This window comes from Macrotis lagotis, chromosome 1, assembly GCF_037893015.1.
Source record: "Macrotis lagotis isolate mMagLag1 chromosome 1, bilby.v1.9.chrom.fasta, whole genome shotgun sequence".
NCBI lineage: Eukaryota > Metazoa > Chordata > Mammalia > Peramelemorphia > Peramelidae > Macrotis > Macrotis lagotis.
In genome coordinates this window covers 422,762,320-422,790,319 of record NC_133658.1, presented here as the reverse complement: position 1 = coordinate 422,790,319, position 28,000 = coordinate 422,762,320, and the positions used below count along the sequence as shown (strand labels likewise).

At 35.3% G+C, this 28,000-nt stretch overlaps 1 long non-coding RNA gene across 3 annotated transcripts; it reads left to right on the top strand.

The window, feature by feature from the left end:
• The first annotated feature begins 19,021 nt into the window (after nt 1-19,021).
• On the top strand, nt 19,022-24,499 carry LOC141506347 (uncharacterized). 3 transcript variants are annotated; one of them, XR_012473816.1, is made up of 4 exons: nt 19,022-19,104; nt 19,310-19,385; nt 20,830-21,002; nt 24,094-24,499. It is a non-coding gene; the product is annotated as an uncharacterized LOC141506347 (long non-coding RNA). The 3 variants fall into 3 exon arrangements; XR_012473814.1 differs by lacking the exon at nt 20,830-21,002; XR_012473815.1 differs by having other exon boundaries at nt 20,830-24,499.
• The last annotated feature ends 3,501 nt before the right edge of the window (nt 24,500-28,000 follow it).

Sequence of the window (28,000 nt, the reverse complement as noted above, 5' to 3'; positions counted from 1 at the left end):
TCAGGTACTGCTGACTCCAAGGCCAGTGCTCTATTCACTGTGCCACCTAGCTGCCCCTTAGACTCCTTTTTTCAAGAAATAATACAGCAAAATTGCCCTGAGATCCTAGAAGCTGAGGGTAAAATAAAAATCGAGAGAATTCACCAGTCACCCCCTGAAAGAGATCCCAAAAGAAAAATTTCCAGGAATATTTTAGCCCAATTCCCAACCCCCAAATCAAAGAGAAAATTCTAAAAGCTGCCAGAAACAAACAATTAAACTACTGAGGCTCCATAGTCAGGATTACACAGGATCTGGCAGCATCTACATTAGAGGTTCATAGGGCTTGGAATATGATATTCTAGAAGGCAAAAGATCTTGGTTTACAACTGAGAATCAACTACCCAACAAAACTCAACATCTTTCAGGGGAAAAGATGGACTTTCAATGAAACAGGGGACTTTCAAATTTTCCTATGGAGATGACCAGAGCTGAACAGAAAGTTTGATCTCTGTACAGGACTCTGGTGAACCATAGAGGGAGTGGAAGAGAGGAACTATGAGGAACTTCATGATGTTGAACTGTTTGTATTTTTGCACAGGAAGAAAATATTGATAACTCTTATGAACTTACTCATTTATAAAAACTGTTAGGAGGATATATAGACAGGACTTAGGAAGGAGCAGAATATAATGGTATGATGTGGTAAAGGGATGGAGTCAATGGGTGATGGGGGAAAATACTTGGAGGGAGGGAAAGGAGATGAAGAAGCTGAGAGATTTCACATAAGAGTCAAGAAAAAGCTTTTTCAATGGAATGGAGGTGGGGAAGGCAAGGGGGAATGAGTGAGCCTTCATTCTCATTGGAAATGGTTCAGGGAGGAAATGACATACACGCTTAATAGGGTCAGGAAAACTATCTTGCCCTGGAGAAAGATGGGAGGAAAGGGACAGGAGGAGGGGGAATGAGGGGAGGGGAAAGGGGGAATAGGTGATAGAAGAGAGCAAAGATTGTGGGAGAGGGTACTCAGATTCAATACACTTTTGGATAGGGCCAAGACAAAAGGAAAAAGAGAATAAAATAAATGAGAGTGGGGATAAATAGAGTGGAGGTACAGCTAGTAATAGCAATTGAGGGAAAAATATTGAAGCAACTTCCCTGGTAGACTTATGATACAGAAAGCAACTCACCCCAGAGACAGAGTCATTGAAATCTGAACACAGACTGAAGTACAATTCTCTCTCTCTCTCTCTCTCTCTCTCTCTCTCTCTCTCTCTCTCTTCTTGAAGTTTCTCATCTTCTTGGGGGAGGTTATGTTTATTCTTATGTTTACTCTTATAACATTCAACTTACATCAATGTATAGCATGGAAACAATGTAAATACTGTCGGATAGCCTTCTGTGGGGGGGCAGGGAGAAAAGGGAGGAGGGGGAAATTGTAGAATTTAGAATCTTGCAAAAAATGATGGGTACATATTACTATTGTATATAACTGGAAAACGGATAAAATGTTAAAAATGTTAAAAAATGAAAAATAAACAAATAAAAACTTCTAATGATTTCTTACAAAACTCTCATGTGTCTTCACATTCATGTCACAGTTTGTTCAACCATTCCCCAATTGATGGATTTCCCTTCAATTTCCAATTGTTTGTCACTACAAAAATAGCTGTTATAAATATTTTTGTACTTGTGGGTTTTTTAATCCTTCCTTGTAATCTACTTGAGATACAGTCCTAGAAGCAGTATTACTGGATCAAAGTGCATGTGCAGTTTGCATGCACATTTGGCACAATGGATATAGCACTGGTCTTGGAGTCTGAAAGATCTGAGTTCAAATTTGATCTCAGACACTGACCTTGATATTTACTAGTTGTGTGACCCTGGGCAAGTCACTTAACCCTAATTGCTTCACATCCAGTGCTATCCCCTGTCATTCTGATTCATATCTGAACACTGGACCCAGATGGCTCTAGAAGAGAAAGTGAGATTGGTAACTTAGTACAGCACCCTCTCTCTCTCAAATCCAAATTATTTGCTTGTCATAGCATCACCTTACTGATATCATGGTCTACTTTGAGAATGAAGGAACAACCATCAACATCATCAACTTTTGGATGCAGTTCCAAATTGTTCTCCAGAGAAGTTGGATCAGTTCACAACTTCATTAACAATGCATTAGTGTCGGGTGGCTAGGTGGCACAGTGGATAGAGCACCAGCCCTGGAGTCAGAAGGATCTGAGTTCAAATCCTGTCTCAGACACTTAATAATTACCCAGCTTTGTGGCCTTGCAAAAAAAAAAAAACAATGCATTAGTGTGCCAATTTTCTCATATCCCCTCCACCATTGACCATTTTCCTTTTTTGTCATAATGGTCAATCTGTTAGTTATGAACTAGTACCTCAGAATTGTTTTAATTTGCATTTTTCTAAACAGTAATGATTTTAGGGCATTTTTTCAAATGACTATGAATAGCTTTAATTTTTTCATTTGAAAACTGTTCATATCCTTTGACCATTTATCAATTGAGGAATGACTTATAGTCTTATAAATTTGACTCAGTCTCTCTCTATTAAAAATTTGTCCTTTTTAAAGAAATAGAGGACTTCTAAGCATTCCTGATGAAAAGACCATAACTGCAGAGATCTTTAAGGTTCAGACACAGGGGATAAGAGAAGAAAAAAAAAGATAAACAACAATGAAAAATTATAAAGGACTAAATAAGAACAAATTACTTGCATTCAGTTTTGAGGAGATGATACATGTGTTCCCCCTGGACTCATCATCAAGGCTCACAGAGAGAATCCTAATAGTCAAGGCCTAATAGAATCCTCCCTTGATTATTCTAATTAAGAAAAGAATGTAAAGAGAGGAAAGGGAATACACTTTCATGGGGGAGGGGAGAGGAGAAGGTAAAATCAGCTTATATAATCAGGGTGCACAAATGGATATCTTATACAAAATAAGTAATAGAAGGTGGATGGAGGGCAGTTGACATTCAAACATCATTCTCATGTAAATTAGTCAAAAGAAGGAAGTATCCTTATACAAGGAATGGGATACATAAATCCATTTTACTCCACTGGAAAATAGGAGGAAAAGTAAAGTAGAGAGGGGAAATTAGAGGGAAGGTATTCTAAGGGAGAGGTTAGTCCTAAGCAAATGAACTCTAAGGATGTTTAAAAATATTTACAACTCTTTAGAGAAGGCAAATAATGTGAATCTGGAGTGGGGAATGACTGAACGAGTTTTAGTACATGAATGTGATAGAATGTTTATTGTGTTATAAGAAATGGCAAGCTGGAAAGACTTACATGAATTGCTGTATAGTGAGTGAACAGAATCAGAAGAATGCTGCCCATAGTAACAGCAATGTTGTTCAATGAAAAACCATAAATGACTTAGCTATTTTTAGCAAAACAATGATCCAAAACAATCCTAAGGGAATAATGATGAAGCATATTATCTGCTTCCAAAGAAAGAATTGATATTGATTGAATATAAACCAAAGCAGGCTATTTTCACTTTCATTTCTTTTCTTTTCTTCAAGTCTTCTTATACAAAATAACTTCATATGGAAATGTTTTACATCATTGAACATATATAACCTATATCTGTTTACTTACCATTTTAGGGAGGGGGAGGGAAGGTGACTAAGAGGGAGAGAAGAATAGAATTAGGAACTAAAAACTTTAAAATACAAAAAATTTAGAAATAATGGAAAACTTGGTGTCAATATAAAAACTCTGAAATTTCCATAAGGCAGTCTAGTCTGCCTTCTTGCTTTTTTCAATTTTATGTTGTCCAATTCTGTGTTCTCAGTTATTTATACTGTTGGACAAATTGTGCATTTCTTCAAATGTATTTACAATTTGAACAATAGATAGTCTTCATTTACTTGGTTTGTCCTAGTTGGACAGACAGACCAAATTCATTTTTCAGGATTCTTTACAATCTACTCTTGAAGGGCTTGTGGACTCTCTCTCTCTCTCTCTCTCTCTCTCTCTCTCTCTCTCTCTCTCTCTCTCTCTCTCCCATTTATCCATGCACACATATGCCAGTTTAATCCAACTGCTTATTTATTTGACTTCACAATTATCCCCATTTTACAGATAAAGGTGCAAATAGAATATGTTTTCTGACCAAGATCAATAGACAGCAGTCTTTACTCTCAAAGGACTTTTTAAATACAGTAAAATATTAAGCTGAAATAGTTTCTAGATATTATCTGTTTCAACTACCTCATTTTGCAAGTGAGACTAATGGAAGTTAAATGGTTTTCCCAAGTTTCCTCATTTAGCTAGTGGCATAGGTATGACAGGAAACCAAATGACTACTGGGTTAGTTTTTGCTATTCTCCATAGTGCTGTACTGTCTCTCAGAAAGCCTTGTTCTTAGGATTTTACAGTCTAGAGGATATCATATCTGTCATCTTCTAAATATACCCTTTACAATGATCATCAAGAAATGGGGAGTAAGGCATGTCAAGGTTAGGAATGTGACAGCAATGAATTACCAACCAGTCTGTAAGTCACTGATCTCAAACCTCATATAGTGTGAGTGAACCACTTACAGCCACCTCTGAGTCAATACTATATTAAGAGTGTATTGTAAATCTGAAGACTCATGTAATTATTATTTATTATTATTATCCAAATGTGAATATTGAGGTGGAAGTTCAGATACAGTTTTCATCCTACTAAAGAGGAACTTCCTAATTATTAAATCTATCTAAAAAGTAGGGTGGGTCATTTCTTCAGACAGTGAGCTCTCCATTTCTGGAGATGTTTAGAGAAATTAATTGACTATGGATTTCATAATAAACATTACTGTTTCAGATATAGTTTAAAATAGTTCATATTTGATGATTCCTGATGGAAAATGGAGGAACTGGATGAAACAGCCCAAGATGTTATGAAATTTAAAGTGAATACAATATAGAAATGAATCTTTGCATTAGCATCACTTGACTTTGAATATTGCCAAGTCTTAGATTTGAGTTTCAGTTTATACATTTACTAGCTATGTGACTCTGATCAAGACACTTAATCTAATCCTATTTTCTCATTTGTAGAATAGTAAATAACGAAATTTGTACTAATACTTCATAAGGAATGAAAGAAAAGATTTTTGTTAATCTTAATCAAGAACTCTGAAAAAGATATTATTTTATGATTCTATATTTTTAACATAAAGGAAATGACTCAATAGTTTCATAAAATTCATGGCAGAGCGTAAACTTAGAAATCAAGTCCTATGCCCTTGTTTTGTTAAGGAATGTAACACTCAAAGAAGTCTAATCCTTTGTCCAAGGTTGTCCATGAAGAAAGCAGCATAAAATTCTAAGGCAAGTAGATCCCTAGATTCTAAATCCAGCACTTTTTCCTTTATATAGTGTAGCATATGTAGTCATAAAATCTGGGGTTTAATGCCAGCCTGCTAATTACTCTCTTGTGTCACCTTGAACAAGGAAACTCTTGTCACTCCATCTCCTTTTCATTGATTCATATATATCTAGTTGATGGAAAGGACCTTGGAAGCCATCTAGTGTAATCTCCTCACCACCTCCCTCTTTTTAATGGATGAGGAAACTAAGTTCTATAAAAGTAAAGTGATTTGTCCAAAGCCACATAAGTAGTAAGAATTAGAGACAGGATTTGAATCTAGCCCTTATGACTCCAGAATCATTTTATCTTTAAAATGATGGCAGTTGGAAGATCTCTAATATCATTTTTAGCTACAAATTCTGCATTAATGTAAACCATTTTATCTTTTGACACAAAATCTTTTAAAAAGCAGAGAAGGGCATACCAGTAGCTTTGTTACTGGGCTTGACTCAAATAGCCCCAACATTCAGGCAATACTGGTTTCCTTCCTCTAGTACTCACTAGAATTTTTATCCAAGTAAGCTTGTGTGGGAGTAAAGGGAGAGCTTTACCCTAGGACTCTATGGCAGCTTTTCCATGAAAGGACTACAATGGGATATTTCATATTGGACTTGGCACAAATGGGAGTGACTGAGTGTTCAGAGGGGAACATATGGCAGGTTCAGTTTGTCTCCAAGAGCCTAATTACTGACCTGACACCCATTGCTTCAAACAGACTAGTTGAGCAGCTAACTGGTAAATGGACACATCTGGTAATGTAATTATCCCATCATCTCTTTATCCACACTGAATCCTGTCATTATCTTTTTTTTCTTGATATTTATAAAATATAAAGCTACCGACTAGAACAATTTAAAATGATATATTTTTGACTTCTCCCATTGAGGAGAACTTCATAAATGATGTCACAATAAACTGAAAATGAAAGAAAACACAGAAAGAGAATTGTTAAGGACTGAAAGGTAAAGAAAAAGAGATATCTTTGCCTGGACTCAGAGCTACTAATGAATTAATGGGGAAACCAATTTAATGAGTTCTGAATGAAAGTTACTGTCAGAGACTTTGAGCTAATGACAAAGATTGAAGAGGGTAAAGCATAGGTGCTGTAATAATTTCCAAAGTAACTTCCTTTCCTTCGTCCCCAAGTACAATGCCTCACTGCAGAAGGAAGAAACTGAAGAAAAACGAATTAGAAAAGAGGACACTCAATTAATTAAGAGTATGGGAAGGAGAAAGAAGAGGGAGAAGAAAAATAGCATTCTCCAGCAACTCCCACCCTTACCTTCAGCTATAGTAAAGTGTGGAAGATCAATGTATTTCAAGCTAGCTGAGGACTTTCTTTTTCTAGGAAGGGGTGATAGGGACATGCAAATAGAGATAGCTTGGATCTCATTAAGGCAAAAGTCAAATGCATCAGAGTAGCTGTATAAAGAAATCAGACAATATCTTTAACTAGTAGAGACAAAGAAAGGAATAATAATAGAAACAGCAGTTTTTAGGCACTTATGAATAAAACCTAATGCTAGGGACTTGATATAAAGATAGATAAGATATGATTTCTGGCCCTAAGAGTTTCTAATGTAACAGAAAAGCTAATAAGGGACCAATAATGATATTATTAGGAGGTCTAATAGTAGCAGCAGTATGAGTAACTGATATATATATATATATATATATATATAGAGAGAGAGAGAGAGAGAGAGAGAGAGACGTATACATATATAGAACTATTTACATATACATATACACAATACATGCATACTTAAATATTTATATATATATATATATATTTACAAAGTACACATACACCCATATTTTATATAAAGAACAAACATATATAGTTCATAAACCTTTTTTACATATACTATCTCAATGGGTCTTTACAATAGCCATGTGAGGTTGATAGCTTAGGTAACACCATTTGTTCCCCATTTTATAATTTTTGATAAACCTCAGAGAGCTTCAGAAAAATTAAGTGAGTTCAATAGCTGATCATGCATCCAATAATTTGTTCAACTGTTACCACGTGCAAGACTGCACTAAGGACTCAGTTCTCAAAAACAAAGATGAAAACCAGTTCCATTCTTCTTCAAAGGACCTTACATTTCACTGGAGGATGCACCAAATAAATTGATAAATAAATTAGAGGACATTATGACAGAAAGGCCAAAGTTCATGACCAGAATTGCTGGCTCAGAGAGGATTGGAATGTTGGGCTACTGATTCCCTAGTAGAAGAGACATTTTGACATAATAGAAATAGCCCTAGTCTTGGAGTCAGGAACCTGAGATCCTTCTGCTCTGATATTCCTATTACTAGTTCTGTAAATCTTGGCAATCATTTTACTCCTCTGCCTTTCAATATCCTATCTATAAAATCTGCTTCTCTATGAAATTTTCTTACATATAGAAAAAAATTATTTTTTTTTAATCTGGGCAGCTTTGTACAGTAGATTAGCATACTAGAACTGGAGTCAAAAAGACCTGAGTTCAAATGTGGCTTCAGACACTTACTAGCTGTGACCCTGTGAAAGTCGCTTAACTCCTGTTTACCTACATTTCCCTATTTGTAAAATGAAACTAATAATATTACATACCTCCTATGGTTTATATAAAGACTAAATGAGATATTTGTAAGTCACTTAGAATAGTGCCTGGCCCATAAAAAATGCTATGTGATGTTAGCTATTATTTTTGTATATAAAATGTGAGATAGAGAGTATACTACTTTTACTTCACATAATATCTATGTTCTATTTCATAAAAGGATGCTCAAATCTCTCCACAGGTCTTCAAGCACTTTCTAAATGAATCATTATATACATTTTGTGCTATACCTGATTACTACTGCTACTTATTTTTTGTGGACATCCTCAGAAAGAGGATGATGAAAATTCAGGTTTAGCATTGTTCCCCACAGTCTTATTTTCTTATAGTTCACTCCCTTTTTCCTCTCTGAACTCTGTTTCTGACACTCTAAATTTATTTTCCCACTGGTTCCAGGGGCATGCCACCTTCTCACCCTGAAAAACCACTCCTTTGGTGGCTCCTTCATCTGATTAGTCATTTCCTCTTGGAACCTCCAGTTTACAGAACTTGGCCAGGTTAGTCATGTTCACACCTCCATTTCTCTCAAGGCTTCTAATTCTCTAGAATTCTTTATTAAACATGCCCTTCCTTCTTTCCCTTCTTTCTGTCCTCCTCACTTCAGTTCCATATTTTTTGTTCTCTTCCTCAATTAGAATGTAAGTTTCTTGAAAAGAGGAACTATCTTGCTTTTTGCTTGTATTTGTATTTCTAACACTTGAAACAGAGACTAGTAGAAAGTAAGTGTTTAATCAACGTTTGTTGACTTTTTGATTTTCTTCCTTTCCTATTCTTTTCTTAAGCATTCAATTCTCTTATACATTCAGTGATTCTTTATGTATTCCAGTCATTTAAGTATCAGAGAACCACAGGCCAGAGCTGGAAGGAGCTAATTTAGAATCTTATAAAGCAGATCAAAAATAGAAGGGTTTTCAATGTCTGCTTGTCCAATCACAAAATTTACAAATGGGGCAACATGACCAGAGAAATGACTATTTGTCATTATTTTATAGCTAACAGTTGAACAGGGATTTGAACTCAGGTCTTCTGTCTTCAAACCCTGGGCTTATAAAACTTTATTAAATTTTCACCATCCCACAGCACATCATCAAAGAAAATTCAAGCATCTGTGACATTTTCTATCAGCCATAAAAATGACATTTTAAGCTGTATACTAAACTTTATGATTTACTTTTAGGATATAATTTGGTAAAACTCTACAGTACCTTACTGTAATGTTGCCCTACCTTGCATCCTTCCTGTTTGAGAGATAAGGATGTGAAGCCAATAAAGTGAACCCTGAATTTAATTTGGTATTTAATTAACTGGCATAGACTAAGAAAAAAAACTCCATGAGAACATTCTGATTGCAATCTTTGGATAGATGGGCATTTTTATCTTAAAATGATGATCAGCTTATCTTCTGTCTTACACTTATCTTGAGTGATTCATATCTGGTTTTATCCAGGCCAATCAAATGCAGAAAGTTTATTAAGATTCTATCTTGGAAACTTATCACTGACAATATGCTCTTTAATCTTAAAGCACTTATGCACCATACCTTGCTTCATTTAAGAGGTCCTCGAAAAGACATGGTGGCAGAGGTTATCTCTTATAGCCCTACTGGGATTTGTCCCAGAGCAAAGGAATGTTATAAAGGCCTATTACTGATACCTGGGTTGTAGTGTTCATCCTGATGATTAGAGTAGTTCAAATCATACTTAGGAAAGAGTGAAAGAATTATTCTTTCATGGGAAAAAAGGGTAGAAATGGGTGAGATCAACTGGATCTTTGTTCTATTTAGTGACCCTCTCAGACTCTGACATATGTAATCAGATTATTTTATTGTCCTTGTTCTTCTAAATATAAAAGAGAGAATGAGCTGTCCTACTGATCTGCATAGTAAGGAGAATAGAAGCTGGAAATAGTTTTGCATCTTACCCCCACTCTTCCATAAAACCAAAGCATAATGCAGATGACTAACTGGGCTGTATATTTTCTGTCTTCTTGATGTGCTTCTTCCTCATCCTTAGCTTTAGACTGGAAATCTTGGGAAATAGTACTGGGGTCATTTTTTACCTTTGCCCAGTTGGCACATGAAGGTCTTCTAGAAAGGGCTCAGGGAATACATTGAGAGAAGTTTTGTCACATTTTTGGATCTTCATAACCTATGAGAAAAAAAAATTGAACCTTTTCTATCTGACCCAACTAGGCTGTTGTCACTGACTCTCCTTACAAGCACATGAATCACAAAACTCTAAGAAGAAAATGGGTTTATTTTTAGGTTGAAAACAAAAGCTGAAACCAACCAAATAATAAAAACAAACAAACATCTGAACTCAGGGTAAATACTAACATCTATGAATGAGCAACCATTTCCTAGAGACCTCTAGATCTTCAGTGGCTTCAAGTCATTCATCATAATAGACATACCTCAAGCTATTGCCTTTCCATATCTTCTTGTAAATGACAAATTACTAGAAGAATCATAAATTCTGAGGGCATCCACTTCTTTAGTACATACTCTTGAAATCTGACATCACCATTTAAATGAAGATACTCTCTTCAAGATTTTCAACTATCTCTCAATTGCTAAATGCAATGACCTTTTCTCAGTTCTATTAACTACTCCCTCCCCTAGACACCCTCTTCTCCTTTGGATTACATAACACACTTAAGTATTTATTCTTCTTCAATCTCCTTGACTAAACAATTTTTCTTTTTCTGACCTTTCTGAGGAGGTATTCTCCAAGTCTCTGTCCAGGATACTGTTCTCTCCATACAAATAATTTATTGATGCTATTATAACATCCCATTATCTCTAACCAGACTTCTCCCTCATCTATATATTCATCCCTAACTTTCTTAATTTACAATTATAAATGATTATGGCTATGTCTTCTTGGAAATCCTCTCATTATCGCAAACCCAACATGTCTCTCCCCTTGGATTCCCATAATCAGTTATCCCAAGTCTCATTGACTATATCTTTGCAATCTATTTTGCATCCATTCTTTTTCTCTTCATTTACACTGATTCAGGCTGCTATTATTGCCCAGGAAGGTTACTATGTTAGTTTCCTAATTAGTTGCTCCTCTTTTCAATCCAGCCATCATATAGCTGCATAAGTAATCTTTTTGATGTAAGGTCATGGGATCAAACATTGTTATTCTGTTCATCTTATCTCCTAAATAAAATACAATCTCCTGCTTCTGGCATAGACCCTTTGTGATCTGACCTAGCTATATTTCCAGAAAGCATTTTCCATACTTCCCCCTCAATAATTCTACATTTTTGTCATTTTGACTGCTTGATACTATTTTCTGATTTCATTCTTCTCTCTAATTTTTGTGTATTTGTATTACTGGGGTCAACTTCACTCCTATTTGAGACCACTAGTGGCACAGTGAATAAAGTATTAGACCTAGAACCAGGAAAACCTGAGTTCAAAGATTCCCTCAGACACTTATTGGTTGTGTGATCCTAAACAATTTCTGTCAACCTCAATTTCTTCAGCTATAAAATAGTGATAATATCTACTTCCTAAGATTATTGTGGGACTCAAAATGACACAAAATTTGTAAAAAGCACTTAACATGATGCCTGCTACATATTAGATACCATATAAATGATTATTTCCTCCTTTCCCTTAACAATCCTTGTTGTAAAAGTTCTCTCCTTCAAGATCCAATTCAGAAATATCTTTCCTCAATGAATTCTTCTTTAGTCTCCCTAATAAAAAAATCTCATCAGACCTCCCTCTTTATTCTCTTATCTATGTGATCAAAGTATACATTAAATATATTATCATATGCATCTTTATTAGCATTCTACTAATAGTGTAACAATAACTAATGATATTAAAATATTTTTACTCTTGCAAAACCATTTTCATAATTTTTTTCATTATTTTATATTCTCCTTGAGGTCAGGCAATGTGGCTTCTGTTTCTTTTGCTTTTTATATCATAATAGGTACTTAATAGGTACTTGATATAGATTGTCCCAAAAGTCCTTATGTAGGTTGAAGTTTTAATGCTTCAAACTGCACAAAGACTTTAGGTCCAACCTGTATCCTCTTCCTTATTGAATAATAATGACTGATACATTTCTTTGAGGTTTGTATAACACTTTAACAACCTTTTCTCATTAGATTTTGACTGAAATCTTCTAAAGCAGACACTACAGTTATCATCATTCTTATTTAAGAGACAAAGAGTCTAACGAGTTCATAGATGAAGGGTATTCCTGTAATTACGTGGAGTGGCAGAAACAGGCTTTTGGATTTTCTAACTCCTACATCAACAATCTAACTGAGAGAATGAGTAAAAAGAGACTAAGCTTTTATTAGAAGCAATGCATACCAGCCAATTAGGAAGAAATTCTGATATTCATGAATTTGTAAATAAAACATTTATTAAGTATTCATTTTGTGAAAATCTTTTTGCTTTGATATATAACTTACTTTTTAGTTTTGTATGTTTTTAATCAGTTCATGAAAAACAGTTTAGGAGATATTGTATGCTCTGGAATTGCTAAATTTTTACAAGATCACTGCATTTCAAACTGAAAAAATAATTGAGATTCTTATTTCTAATTCTTATTTTACAGATGAAGAAACTGAGGACCCCAAATTTTAAGCAATAATAATGACCATGGTAGGGGATTGGGAATAAGGATTGGATTTATGATCTTATCAGCAAAGGGAACTCCTGGGTATGGAAATGTGTCCTTGTCAATGCAGGTAGGCATCTTGCTTACAACTTAAAAAGATCAGAGGAATTACCTAGAATGCTGGAAATTTGCCTGAAGTAAAAGAATTAGAATGTATCAGAATGCCAGTCATTCTGGTTCCAAGAACAGCTCTCTAACTATCATCCTTGACTTTTACTGTCTCTTACAACAGCTAATATTTATATAATACTTTGAAGGTTCAAAAATCCCTTTATAGTATCTAATTTTCTCCTATCTATGGTTATATGAGAAGTAAGAGGCAGATGTGCAACTTGGACTCAGGTGTTCTGACTCCAAGAACAATTTTATTTCCATAATACCATGATTCCTTGTCATGAAAGATTTTTGCTTTTTCCTGTTAACATAATTCTTTTGACCTCTTGTTTGCATTGTTTTCCTTAAAGGGTTGAAAGCAAGGTGCTTTGTCAATCATAAAATGATGTATACATTTAAGTTATTATTATTTTCTTCCTGCAGTTTATGTCACTGCTGAAAATAAAACTTGAATTAATGTCTATAAACAGGGAACAGCTATTGTCAAATGAATTGATTGATAGAGTCATTCATCCATTGATTCACCGAGACCCATCCTTCCAGCCTGTCATAAGAAGAAAGATCCACCAAATAACAGAGCTGACAATCTAGTGCTCATTTCCATTCAAATCACCAAACCATTGGCCTGTCTCACTGAGGGTTGGCCTCAAATTCAGTCATTCATGGTCATCTGAATCCTGGGAGTAAGTTGAGTAGTTCATCACTTGGGTACCATCCTTGCAACATGGCTACCTTATCATGTTTTTGCAAGACAAATCATCAGGTAGACATGCCTGCTTCCTTAGACATTTCCTGTGACTCTGAATTTCTCCTCTGTTCACATGGCAGTTACAATAGTGTTCTTTCTATTATGTACTGAATGGAAATTATTGGTTCATCCTGTGGATTATGGAATAATGTATATAATACAATAGGAAGTTCTGTGATAGTCAATTTTTTTTAGTATATATCTTCATCATGGATATTAAACATTATCATCTTAGAAATGCTTCCAAAAGTGGACACATAGTATACTACTCAGTTGCATGTGATTTGACTAAAGATATCTTGGATATGGAATCAAAAGATCTGAATTTAAATTCTAGCTTCTTTATTTATTATGTGTGTGACTTTGGACAAGTTGCTGCTGCTAAATGGGTTTTGGTTTTCTCACCTGTGTAAATATAGGGTTAGTTTAATATTGCCATTTTAAAAAAACTTTTGCCATTTAATATTACTTTTAAAGTCTTGTTGAGTTATTAATGTTACAAAATTATAGACTTGTGGCTCAGATTACTTTTAATCTTCTGATTCACTCTCACCTACTCATATCTTGCCAGTTATTGACAAAGATAAAACTATATTCCAATATTTAATTACATAATATTAATAATACAGTTCCCCAGTACTTTATGGTATTTAAAATGGTCTCTTCCAAATGGAATTCTATGAGTGTTAGTTCTAGGAGAGATCTTGAGATCATTTTTGCACCTAGGTGATGAGGTTTGCCATCACACTCCATTTTATAGATGAGGAAACTAAGGCAAACAAATTAAATACTTGCCTTGGGTCACGCAGCTAGTTAATGTCTGAAACTGGATTTGAATATAGGTCTTCCTGAATCCATATTGAGAACTCTATCCATTGTATCACCAAGATGCACTAGTGGTCAAAATAAAGACTCCATTGAGGTCAGACCATAGTATTAATTTTAGTTTTGAGCATCATATTTGGAATTTGAAAACTTGTGTGAACAGAGGATGGTGATCATGGTAATAAGGAAGCTGCAGAACATGACATGGCGATAAGTGGAAAGGACTATTAATGTTTACTTTGAAGATGAGAATATTTTGGGTAGGGAGTGAGGCTAAAGATCTGTAACTCAGCCATCTTCAAATATTTGAAGTTTTGCCACATAGTAGTGGATTTAGTTGCATTTGGTTGTTTATAAAGAACAGACCTAGGGACTGGAAATAGATGGTGCAGAGAGGCAGATTTTGGTTCAATAATTTTTTTTTATCAATCAAGCAATCAGCATTTATGAAATGTCTACTTTGTACCAGATCTGTGCTTAACAATCAGACCTGCTAATTAGAGCTGACAGAGGAGGAAGGAGGAAGAAAGGGAAGGGCTCCCCACTGGTGGTTCTTCTCAAAGCTTCATAGGGCCCAAGTTATTTGGGATCAGGTAACTGAGACCAGGTAAAAGAGAAAGAAGAAAGATAACACAGCTGGGGGTTTTTCCTACTTGGCTACCTCATGACATCTGAGCTGCCTGGTTAAGGGGAGAGATGAAAGAAAGCAGGAGAAGGGAGAATAGATCATTCTTCACCTTTTATTTGTCCCCAAATTTTTTAATGAGGTCTTGAAAACAGCATAATTCTTCTTTGGATATGGATTATAGTGGCATAGTATGGTTGCTTTTAATCCATAAAATGAACATTACAATTAATCCTCAAATTAAATTAAAAATCCTCAAATCAAAATATAAAACAATCTATGAATAGTAGTAGCTAGCGATTGGAGACCCAACTTCCTTCCCTCCCTCCCTCTCTCCCTCCTCCCTCCTTCCCTCCCTCCCTCCCTCACCTCTCTCCCTCCCTCCCTCACCTCTCTCCCTCCCTCCCTCACCTCTCTCCCTTCCTCCCTCCTTCCCTCCCTCCCTTCCTCCCTCCCTTCCTTCCTTCCTTCCTTCCTTCCTTCCTTCTTTCCTTCCTTCCTTCCTTCCTTCCTTCCTTCCTTCCTTCCTTCCTTCCTTCCTTCCTTCCTTCCTTCCTTCCTTCCTTCCTTCCTTCCTTCCTTCCTTCCCTCCTCCTTCCCTCCTTGTGTATGTATGTATGTATATGTGTGTTTGTCTTTGTCTTTTGGCCTCGTTTTTGACATACCCTTAAGCACTGATGTCTTAGACAAACTGAGACTTTGGAAAGACCTTAACTTAAAACAACCAAGGTCTGTTCCATCCTGGTCCATCTCCAGACACCCTGATCTATGTCTTGCCAGTGGACCCAGATGACTCTGGAGGAGAGAGTGGGACTGATTATTTTGCATAGTCCAGTTGTACTTAAATCCATTTTTCTTGCAAGTCAATAATTTGCTTGCAAGTCAGTCCAATTTACTTTCAAGTCAAAACATTACCTTTCTGATTTCATTGATAATCCTGGAGAACAACACAAGACACACACATCTATATCTACACAATACATGTGTGTTAATACTTATGCGTATGTGTGTGTGAGTATTCTCAGTCAACTCTGCTCACAAGGCAAAATGTTATTATAGTGTCTAATGTGTATCTATGTATCTGTATAACTATATGTATATGTGAATATACCCTACATACATACCGAGTATATATATATATATATATATATACTATAAATTAGGTGAATACACATGATATACTAGTATACATGCTTTATATGCCTATACTTTATACATATACACAAAATTCACAAACCTTCATGCATTATTCCTTGTGAGCAGAGTTACTTGAAAATACCATTCAACTTAAAGTACTTCCTTATTAAGCCAGTCTGTTTAGGTACTCTGGACAGCTGCTGTTGCTTTGTGAAGTATTTCTACTTCTATTGTCTATTGTAAACACTTTTTTTTTCCTGAATGGTGGTCTGTTCAGATCATGACACTAGAGTGTAAAACCTTCAATGACAGGGAACCTGTTAACTACTAGAGGCAACCCATTCTACTTTCACATATCTTTAATTAGTAAGTAGAGATTTTCTGGTTGTTTTTTTTTTTTGTTGTTGTTACATTGAATTGTATTTGAATTCTCTGCATTTTCTAGGTATTGTTCTGTGTTCCCTAAGTCAAGCATAAAAAATCCACATGGATAGCTATTCATCTACTTTAAGAATCCTATCCTGCTCCCCCACCCCCATTTTTCTTATGCAGATTAAACATTCTCTAGGACAACATCAAGAACAACAGTTTCATCTAGGACAACAGTTCTCAAAGTATGAGCTGGAGAACCCTGACAGTTTCTAACACCATTTCAGGGGGTCTTGGATGTTAAACTATTTGATGATAATAACAAGATATTTTCATTTCTAACATGGTAAAAATTGCTACATAGTAACCATGTAAACAAAGTCACTTGATAGAGAGGAAGAAAGGATCTTGTTTTTCCTAGGGAATGATTTCAAGGTCCTTTGTGATCCCAGAACCATAGTTTCCCATTCCATTGAAATTATGAGTAGGTGAATACCAGAGATAGTTTCTACTAACTCTTGAAAGCTGATGGTTAAATATTTAATGTGAACATTTATACCTTGAAAATCATTTAATGCTTTAAGACCAGGATTTATTTATTGTTCTATTGATTACTAAGCATTAAAAAAGATGGAAAAAATGTTAGTAATGCAAAGTAAACCTAAAAGTACATTGTATATAATTTTTTCCCATCCAGAGAGCTGGTTGTTGAATATTTACCAGTATACCCCTGCAGATTGGATGTTTAACTTGTTCCTATTAAATTGAACATAACAGCAAAACTACCCTGCATCTCTTTATTCTTTTAATTTTTAATACTTAATAGTATGTTACCCAATTATATGTAAAGATAATTTTAGCATTCATTTTGCATGCTAAGAATTTGAGTTAATATCTCTCTTCCTTACTTCTCACCTCCCCAAGAAATCTTTTTAAGTTGTATTGTGAAAGAAGAATCAGAACAACAGGGAAAAGTTGAAAGAAAAATTTAACAAAAAGCCCAACAATATATATGAAAATGATATATTTTGATATGCATTCAAACTTCATAGTTCTTTCTGTAGATGTGGAGACATTTTCCATAACAACTCTTAGAATTGTGTTTGATCACTGTATTGCTGAGAAGAACTATGTCTACCCCAGTTGATCACCACATAATATTGCAGTTACTGTGTACAATTTTCTCCTGGTTCTCATTTCACTCAACATCAGTTCATATAAGTCTATCAAGATTTTTCTGACATATGCCTGCTCATCATTTATTATAGAATGATAGTATTCCATTACATACATGTTCCACAATTTTTTCAGCCATTCCCCAATGGCATCCCTTCAGTTTCTGATTCTTTGCCGCCACCAAAAGAACTGCTATGAATATTTGTGTACATTTAGATCATTTTCCTTTTTTATGATCTGTGTGATACAGAACTAGTAATGATTGGTTGGTTCTTGTCATTCGTTAATGAAGAAGATCAAAATCATATCCCTATGTTTGAGACAAATTACAGTGTGTCCAACTGTGATTGATTAGAGTTATAAGAAGTCAGAATGCTCTTACCACAGGTTGGGCATAAATAGTCCATGTGAATATCTGGACTGTTGACTCTAAACTTGTGGATGTCTTGCTTCCTTTGAGCTACTCCAATTCTGCCTTCCTCATAGAGTGCAGTACCCTAACTGATGAGAGCATGCCATGCTGGATTATCCTGTGCCAGTGTCTCCTATGCTGTACAATCAAATCCAAAGTTCTTCAATGAGACCTTCAAGGTGTCTTGATATTGCTTCTTTTGACCTCCCTTGTGAGTTGCTTGCTCTGTGTGTGTTCATAAAATAGTTGTTTTGGCAAGCGTACATCTGGCATTCTAACAGTGTATCTAGTCCATACTAGTTGCACTCTCTGTAGTAGTTGTAATGCTAGACAGTTTAACTGAAGAAGGGAGCTCAGGGTCTGGGATCTTCTCCTACCAAGTGATATTCAGAACCTTCCTAAGACAATCTAGATGGAAGTGATTCAGTTTCTGGGCATGGAACTGGTAGACTGTCCAGATTCACAGACATATAACAATGAGTTCAGCACAAGTGCTCTGTAGACCTTCTGATTGGTGGACAGTCTAATACCTCTTCTTTCCCACACTTTCTTTTGGAGCCTCCTAAATATTGAGCTAGCTTGGGCAATATCTGTGTCAACCTCACTGTCAATGTGTACCTCCTTAATTGCTAGATCTAAGGGTATGCTCTGTATACTTTTCTAAGAAATCTTATACTCTCCTTTGGGTATTTAAAACAAAATTTATAATGCTATTTTATTTCTTTTAGTCTCTCTCTTTCTCTTACTGTATCACTTTCACTATCTCCAACTTCAACTCACAAATCCCAGACACCAAAATAGAAACTTTTCCTTATAACAAATATAGACTTTCAAACCATTTAAATTCATACAATTCTTTGTAAAAATGCATGTTTTTTTCCCTTTGGTCAATGAATGCATGTTGAACTTGGTTCTTCCTGCTTATGTGAATAGCTTTTCTCTCTAAACTGACTCAAACCAGTACATATTCACTTCCTGCCCCACCCCACCCCCAGCCCTACATTTGTCTTTTTTTAAACTAACTATGGTCCTTGAAGATTTTTGGATTTTGTCTCTTCTACCTAAATCAGAATGTAAGTACATAACCCTTAATTATCTCTTTTCAATTGTTTATATTTATTTTTAAAAGGGTTTTTTGTTTTCCTGGTTACATTTCAAATATAATAATTATGATTATAATATTTGTGCAATTAAAGGTTCATTTTCTCCCTTGTAGAATTATACTAGGTTTCACAGACAAAGTTATTATTGGTTATACTTTTTTCTTTTGTCTTTTAGAATATCATATTCCAAGATTTCCTCTTCTTGAGAGAAGTATCAGAATAATTTTGTTTGATCGTGACTTTATTCCAAGGTATCTGAAGTTTTTTTAATTTCTTTCAGTATTTTGTAGTTGTTTTGGAAGTCCTGGAGTTTACCTATGATATACCTGAGTGTATTAAATTGGAAGTTACTGACTGGTGAATTCATCTGCTTCTTTTTCCCTTTGACACTAATAGATCAAGTCAGTTTTCTTTATTTTTTTTGAATATGTGGTATCCTCAATTATTGTTTAGTCATGATGTTCAGGGATTCTAATGATTTTTAAGTTTTTTCTCTCATCCTACTTTACAGTTGTTTTTGATGACTAAAAACTTACATGTTTTGCAATATTTCAGTTTTTGTTCTATTTTTCTTGATAATTGAATCATCAAGTTGTGTTTTTTTCCAATCTCTTTCTCAGGGAGTATCCTATTTTAGTCATTTTTATAGCTTCTTTTCTAATATAATTATTTTCTTTAATTTTTTTTCTTTCAAGAATTCCAATTTATTTATTTTTTGACTCTTGCTTTATTTCATCTAACCATTCAGTACCTTTTTTGACTAATCTATTCTTTGTTCAGAAGCTCTATTTTTCTTTATTGTAGAATTATTCATTTATTGCTTTTCCTTCTTTGATTCCTAGGTATTTTGTCATATTTTTGTGTATTATTGTATTAGAAGATTTTTTTTTCTCTTTATTCATGTCTCCAGTCTCAGTTTCTGTATTACATTTTGTTCCAGGGCTAGACCATCCTTTCTCCACAATAGGTTCATGGAATCATAAATTTGGAACTAAAATGGCCCCTAAAAATCATCTAGTCTAAGACTCTCATCTTACAGATGGGATAAGCACCTCCCCCAATCAAATGATTTGATTTGACTAAGACCATATAGGAAATAATTGTCAGAGCTAGGAATTGTACTCAGGTCCCATGACTCTAAGATCAATATCTAAGTTCAGTGCTCTTTCCACTGTATTAGATCTCCACTATCTCTACTAGTCCTGCCCTAAATGATATCTAAATGACACTGCTGTATTATCTTGTTACAAATCTGTATGAATGGCTGGTTCCCCAAGTTCCCTGACTTCTTCCTCATTTATGACCTACTGTAAGGAGTGTGCATCAGTTAAGAAAAGGAACTGGGTCTCATCTTCTCTCTCCATCTCCTTTGTTGTTCAATTCAAAGATAGTCATTTCTCCTTGTGCTTGTGATTTCACAAGTGCATTGAAATTTGCTAGTCCATCATGCTGCCAATCATCAGATGCAAATTGGAGATTGGAGAATCTTGGAACACACCTAACTCTTCTTTGTTCCCATCTTATTGATCTTATGGTGTAACTAGTAGATGTGAAATTTGTCTTAAGTTGCCTTTTGTTTAGGGTGCATTTTGTGGGTTGCTCGGGTATTAAGATGGTCTATTTCCCTTGAGAGTCTCAAGCTAAACACCAGAATGACATAAGACTTATTGGAGGTTCCATGCATACTTTGTCTAGGTTGGAACTATCTAGGAACTAGCCCTGGTCCTTGTTGCAGCTCCAACCGGGCAGCGTTAGTTGGCTTTAAGGTTTCATAAACCAGAGACTGATCTGACCTCAGCTCTCCCTTTACCAACACAGAGCTTCTGTAGGTTTCTGAGCATCTTCTTGTGTAGTTCTGGATTAGACAGGTGAGTTTCTTCTGTATTTATTGATCATTGATTTGAGAATCCCTGTAATTCTTTTTTATTGTTATTTTTTCACTTTATTTTTCCAATTACATGTAATGAAAGCTTTTCAACATTCATCCACAAGCATATGCATATTTTTAAGTTACATAATTTCCTTCCACCCTTCCCACACCCCTCCCTTTGGTGTTGAATGGTCAAGTGAATATTGTACATACACATTTGGGTTTAACATTATTGGTCTTTTTTGGTATAAGGAATTAGAATTAAAGTACAAGAAAGAAAACCATGAGATAGGAAAGAAATACATAAGAAAAATTTTTAATATTTAATTATAATGATTTAGATTCTCTAGGGTTTTTGTTTTGTTTGGTTTGGTTTTGTTTCTCTTCCACTGACTCGGGATAGTATTGTCTGTAGCTGGCCAAAAAGGGTTGTCCCAGCTCTCTGAACTGCTGAAAGGAGCTGCATCCATCAAGGTTGGTCAACTTAAAATATTATTATTAATGTGTACAATATTACCTCGACTCTCCTTTCCTCATTCAACATTAGTTCTTGTAATTCATTTCATGCTTTTCTAGAGTCCTATCATTCGTGGTAGATTACTGAACAATGGTATCCCATAACATTCATATACCATAACTTGTTCAGTCATTTCCCAATTGATGGGCATGCCCTCAATTTTCAATTCTTTGTCACTACAAAAAGAGATACTATGAATTCTTTGGAGCATGTGACACTTTCCCCCTTTTTATGATTTCTTCTAGATATGGGTCTAGTATTGACATTTCTGGATTAAAGAGTATGGTCAGTTTTATTGCTCTTGGGGCCTAGTTCCATATTGTTCTCCAGAATGATTGGATCAGATCACAATTCCACTAACAATGCATTGATGTCCCAGTTCTCCTTCAACTTCTCCAGCATTGATTGTTTTCTCTTTTTGTCATCTTAGCCAATATGATAGGTGTGAGATGGAACGTCATAGTTGTTTGAATTTGCATTTCTCTAATCAGTAATGATTTGGAACATTTTTTCATATGATTATAGTTAGCTTTAATTTCTTCATTTGAAAGATATCTGTTCATAGCCATTGACCATTTGTCAATTGGAGAATGATATGCAACCCTATAAATTTGATGCAATTCTCTATATTTTAGTAATGAGATCTTTATCAAAACCCTAAGTGTGAAATTTTCCCCCCAACTTTCCATTTTCTTTCTAATTTTGGAAGCATTGGTTTTATTAGCTTTTTAATTTAATATAGACAATTTAATATAGACAAAACCATCCATTTTGCAATTTATAATGTACTCTTATTTCTTGCTTGATCACAAATTTATCCCCTTTTCATAGTTTTGACAAATAGAGTATTTCTTGATCTGTTAACTGGTCTATGGTATCGTGATTTATGTCTAAGTTTTGTTTTTTTTTATTTTCAAGGCAATGGGGTTAAGTGGCTTGCCCAAGGCCACACAGCTAGGTAATTATTACGTGTCTGAGGCCAGATTTGAACTGTGGTACTCTTGACTCCAGGGCTGGTGCTCTATCCACCATGCCACCCAGCTGTCCCCTATGTCTAAGTTCTATACACATTTTGATCTTATTTTGGTATAGGGTGTAAGATATGGGTCTATGCCTAGGTTTTGCCATACTATTTTCCAGTTTTCCCAAAATTTTTTGTCAAATAGTGAGTTCTGATCACAGAAGATAATGTTTTTGGGTTTGTTAAACAGTTTATTACTGTATCAGTTACTACTTGTTTCTTTTGAACCTATCCTAATCCACTGATCCATTACTCTATTTCTTAACCAATACCAGACAGTTTTGATAACTACAAATTTATAATATAGTTTTAGATTTGGTAGAGCTAGGCCAACTTCCTTTATATTTTTTTTCATCATTTCCCTTGAATTTCTTGATTGCTCCAGATGAATTTTGTTACAATACTTTCTAGCTTGGTAAAATAGTTATTTGGTAATTTGATTGATATGACACTGAATAAGTAATTTAAAAAACACTTGTAAGCGTAAGAACACTTCTGACCTGAGAAATTTCTCATGGGAGTTTGTTTCAGCTTCATGATGCTCTCTTTTTCATTAATCTCTTCTGTTTTATCTTATGCATCTTACCTACATTGATCAAGAAGAGCCAATTCTATTCATTCAACCTGCAGTTTTTATTTTTTCACCTTACTCACTCCAAATAATCTATATTCATTTTCCATTTTCATCTGTCCTCTTTGAATGTTACATATCTTGGTCCTGATTCTTTAGGTGTTGGTCCTCAAGTCCTGAGCCTTGGGATTCCTGTGGTCTGTGAAATAAAGATGCTTTAAACAAAAGATAAAGATTATCTGAGATTAAATCTTGTAAATAATGTATCTACTGAAACAAACTCTCTGATACTCCAGGAAAGCTGCAGAGCTGTTTGAGGTTATCTAATATCTTTCTGCATATCTGAGTTAGTAAGTCTCTTTATTTTTCAAGTGCAAAGAATTTATTTTCCCTACTCCTTGACTTTACTTTTTCTGGGAACTCACACCATCTCAGGGACTTATTTATATTGTCACATTGTCTTCTGAGTTTGGACAGAATTCAGAGCTATATATACTCATGCTTAGAAATGAACTTTAGGACAAGTCCACTTTCATTTTAAAAAGTCAATACTAATAACAGTTGCAATTTATATAACGTTTTTATATTTGCAAAAGGTTCTACACAGGATATCTTATTTGATTCATTTAACAACACTGGGGTAGGTGCTATTTTTATTTACTCTACCCACTTCTTTTTTTTATAATTGAGGAAAATGAGGCTTAGATAGTCAGTTTGCCCAATGTCTTACAGCCATTGAAGAGATAGGATTTGAACTCAGATCTTTTTGACTTGCTGACAAAGTTGAGAATATGTGAGGTATATTAGAAAAGAAGTCTATACTTTCATAGTCTACCCCATGACCTTTTTGCCTAAAGTACATTCTAGGTGAAAGCACAGTTGTTTTTTTTTTCTTTTTTCACTTAAAAGATCTGATGCTTGTGTTAGTCTTTAAAAATTGAATTCTGTTATTCTAATTTTTTTCTTTTCTTGCCTTTAAGTTGTCCCAGGACTTTGGAAAAAACAAAGCCTCTGGATTTGAAGTCAGAAGACCTGGATTCAAATTCATGGTCTACAATTTCCTACCTGTGCAACCTTGGGAAATTTAACTCTTTATGACAATAAACCTTTCTGAGCCTTAGTTCCTTCAGTTATGAAATGAGAGAGTTGAACTATATGATAGCTAAAGTTCCATCTATATTTTTGTTTGTGTTCCTGCATGATCCTTTGAGTGAAGCAGACTCAAGAAGTAAACTGAACACTGAAGAATTATTGGGAATTGATGAAGCAATTAGGATTTGATGAAACAAGAAAGTCTTAGCTATGAGTAATTTATTAGGTGATTCAATACAATAGAGATACTGGAGATCATTCATGATCTTAAAAGTTCCTGTTTTTTAAAAAAGAGGGAGGGAGGGAGGGAGGGAGAGAGAGAGAGAGAGAGAGAGAGAGAGAGAGAGAGAGAGAGAGAGATTCTGAAGTCAGATGGTTGAACCTAGAAATAATATGGAAATGTAAAATGTGTCCTATACTTGCATTGAAACAAGACTGGAGGCCCAGCTCTTCAAATTCCTAATCATATGACTGTGGCCAAGTGACTTTCTACTCTTTGAACCTCAGTTTACTTTTCTTTATAATGTAACTAATTTTAGTGTCACAGATTTCATGAGAAATGAGTGAAATAATATATGGAGAGCACTCCACTCGACAAATGGGAGTTATTAGTCTAATTATACAGGAATTAAGGACCCTTCCTGTTTTTCCTGTGAGACTCTTCAATGATCAATGTTAAATTCAACAAATGTGGCCTGGATATTGGCTGAAAGTCAGGCACACTGTGAACTCTCAACTACCCATGTGCTAGATATACACTTTGTGTATTATTCATAGCAATTAAAAATATTTTGTTCCATACTGGTATGCCTCTCACCCTTCACACTTTTTTGCATGAAGGCCATCTGTGTCCTGAAAGTGCATAAGTAAGATGACAAGGCTGTTTCTGTTGTTGCTCCCAGGGGGAATTAAGGAATACAATATAAACCAAAATCAGATACAAGGTATTTGTCTGGGTTTATCAGCTATTTCATATCATCAAGTTCTGTTTTCCTTTTTGAAGAGCTGACAGAAGAATTAAGTCTTGATTAAATCTAGGAGAAATAAACTAAGTGTATTTGAAAGCTGAGATGTAACTGAGACCCAAAATAAAATGTAATAATTAAGGATGCTGTATTTAAGAAAGGTTATTCTTTATATGTATTTAGAACTCACTTTTTTGATATAATTATAAACACCTCAAGGGAATCATATTTTGGGATGAAAGGGCCCATGGAATCACAGAATGTGGTATAATAAAGCAAGGTATAATCTTATATTGCCTTTGTTATAATCTTTATTTCTTTATTTTATAGTCAAGAAAACTGAAATCCTAAAAGGGAAAGTAATACCAGTAATTATTTTTAGAATAAGAAAATAACCCAGACTCTTTTGAGTATTATCACCATGTAATAAATAGGGTACTTCCATTTTTTTCCTAAGAGACACTGGCATTGTTTGTTTCACAGTTTCTAGGAATTCAGACCATTTTTCACTTTTATATTGATCATATCTCTCCCATTCACTAATATAGGTATTATGAAAATTCAGAGAGGTAGTATATTGTGGTAGATTGATTTAGGAGAAATACAGATTTGGGAGAAAATTCAGAAGCAGCATACTGTATTTGAGCTAGCTTAGGAGAAGAATGATGTCCTGGTTTCAGATTCCACATTTGGCACATGCTGTCTATATGATTTTGGTCAAATCACTTAAAACCTTAGTATCCCTGAAAAATGTCAAAGAATATATATTTCAGAATCATCACTCTATCTGCATTAGTGAAAGCCACACTAGGAGCATTCTATTCCATGTGGAATCCCAAATCAAGACAAAGAAAAATTCAATAAACAAAATTACCAATTATAAATCTTCATGTAAAAATAATACACTTGAATTGTAGCTAATTGTACTTAATCTTTTCTTCAGTTTCTAGAACAGGGTTGGATAGATAGTAGAGGTTTAATGAATGATTGTTAAATGTTATTATGCAAAAACAAGCAAACTGTTGTTTAGCTCCAACACTAATGTAAGTTTCCTTAATGTGTTTAAAATAGGATTTGACTTCGAAGCATTCATTTTGTAAATCTGGATTTTAGTCCCAATGCTGTGTTATTTAATGTTGTGTAAACCACTTCCCCCCTTTTTACATCTCATTTTCTTATCTTAAAAAAATGAGGAAATTGGGGTGGAGCTAAGATGGCAACAAGAGCGGATTTTGTCTTAGGTGCTCTCTCAGAAATCTTTGAAACTAAGGACTCTAACGAAATTTTAAAAAGACAGAACCCACAGAAGGACTCATTGAAACAGTTCCCCTACTCAAAGTAACCTGGAAAAGAGTAGAAAGGCTCTGCTCCCCGGGGTTGGAGGGGCAGTCTGCCAGAGGGGTAGCCCACCAGAGTGAAAGAACTTCAGCCTCCTGAGGGGGAGTTTCCTGAGCTATGCCCTGGGGAGCGCCAAGCACAAATTGAGGGAACAGCAGGGGACCCCTGCCAGAGAGATAATGTGAAGCCCAGCCCTCAGGGCACACAGCAAGCAGCCTGTCCAGATTCAGGAAACAGAAGCAGTTGGAGCCAGTAAGCAGGAGCCTCCAGGGCATGAGCCCATTGAACCTAGGGAGGGGAGTGAAGTAAGAGAGACTGCAGAGCTCTGCCCCTGGAACAGGACTCTGGGGCTTTGAACACATTCAGATCCTGATCTCAGTGTACCCCCCCATAGAACAGCAGGGACCCCCCACCTCAGCCCCATGGCAGAAGGGGGCTCATATGGTCATTCACAGACCAGGAGGGAGGACAGAGCTTCACACACTGAGACCCTGGTGAGAGTGTCCCAAAAGCTCAGGAAGCACCCCCAAAACAGGCTTAGGCTGGGAAAATGAGCAAGCTGAGAAGATAGAGGAACACCATTGAGAAATACAATAACTATGATCCCAAGAAGGATCAAAATACTCAGTCCAAAGATGAGGAAGCACAAGCTCCTGCATCTAAAGACTCCAAGAAAAACAGAAATTGGGCTCAGGCTATGACAGAGCTCAAAAAAGAGTTTGAAAAATCAAATGAGGGAGTTAGAGGAAAAACTGCAAAAAGAAATGAGAAAGGCGCAGGAAAAACATGAAAAGGAAATCAGCAGCTTAGTCAAGGCAATCCTAAAAAATGCTGAAGAAAATGCATGCTAAAAACCAGTAGGTCAAATGGATAAAACAGTTCCAAAAGTTATTGAGGAGAAGAGTGCTTTAAAAAATAAAATTGGCCAGATGGAAAAAAGAGATAAGAAAACTCTCTGAGGAAAACAAATCCTTCAGACAAAGAATAGAACTCAGGGAGATTGACGAATTTAGGAGAAATCAGGATTCAATACTTCAAAACCAAAAAAAAATGAAAAATTAGAAGAAAATGTGAAACATCTCACTGAAAAAACAACTGATATGGAAAACATATTTAGGAAAGATAATTTAAAAATTATTGGAATACCTGAAAGTCATGATCAGGAAAAGAGCCTTGACATCATTTTCAAGGAATTACTACAGGAAAATTGCCCTGATATCCTAGAAGCAGAGGGCAAAATAGAAATGGAAAGAATCCACTTATCCCCCCCCCCCCCGAGAGAGATCCCAAGAAACCAACCCCCAGGAATATTATAGCCAAGTTCCAGAACTCCCAAGTCAAAGAAAAAATATTACAAGCAACCAGAAGGACACAATTCAAATATCGTGGAGCTGCAGTCAGGATCACACAAGACTTAGCAGCAACTACATTAAAAGCTCGTAGGGCTTGGAATATAATATACCAGAAGGCAAAAGAGCTTGGAATGCAACCC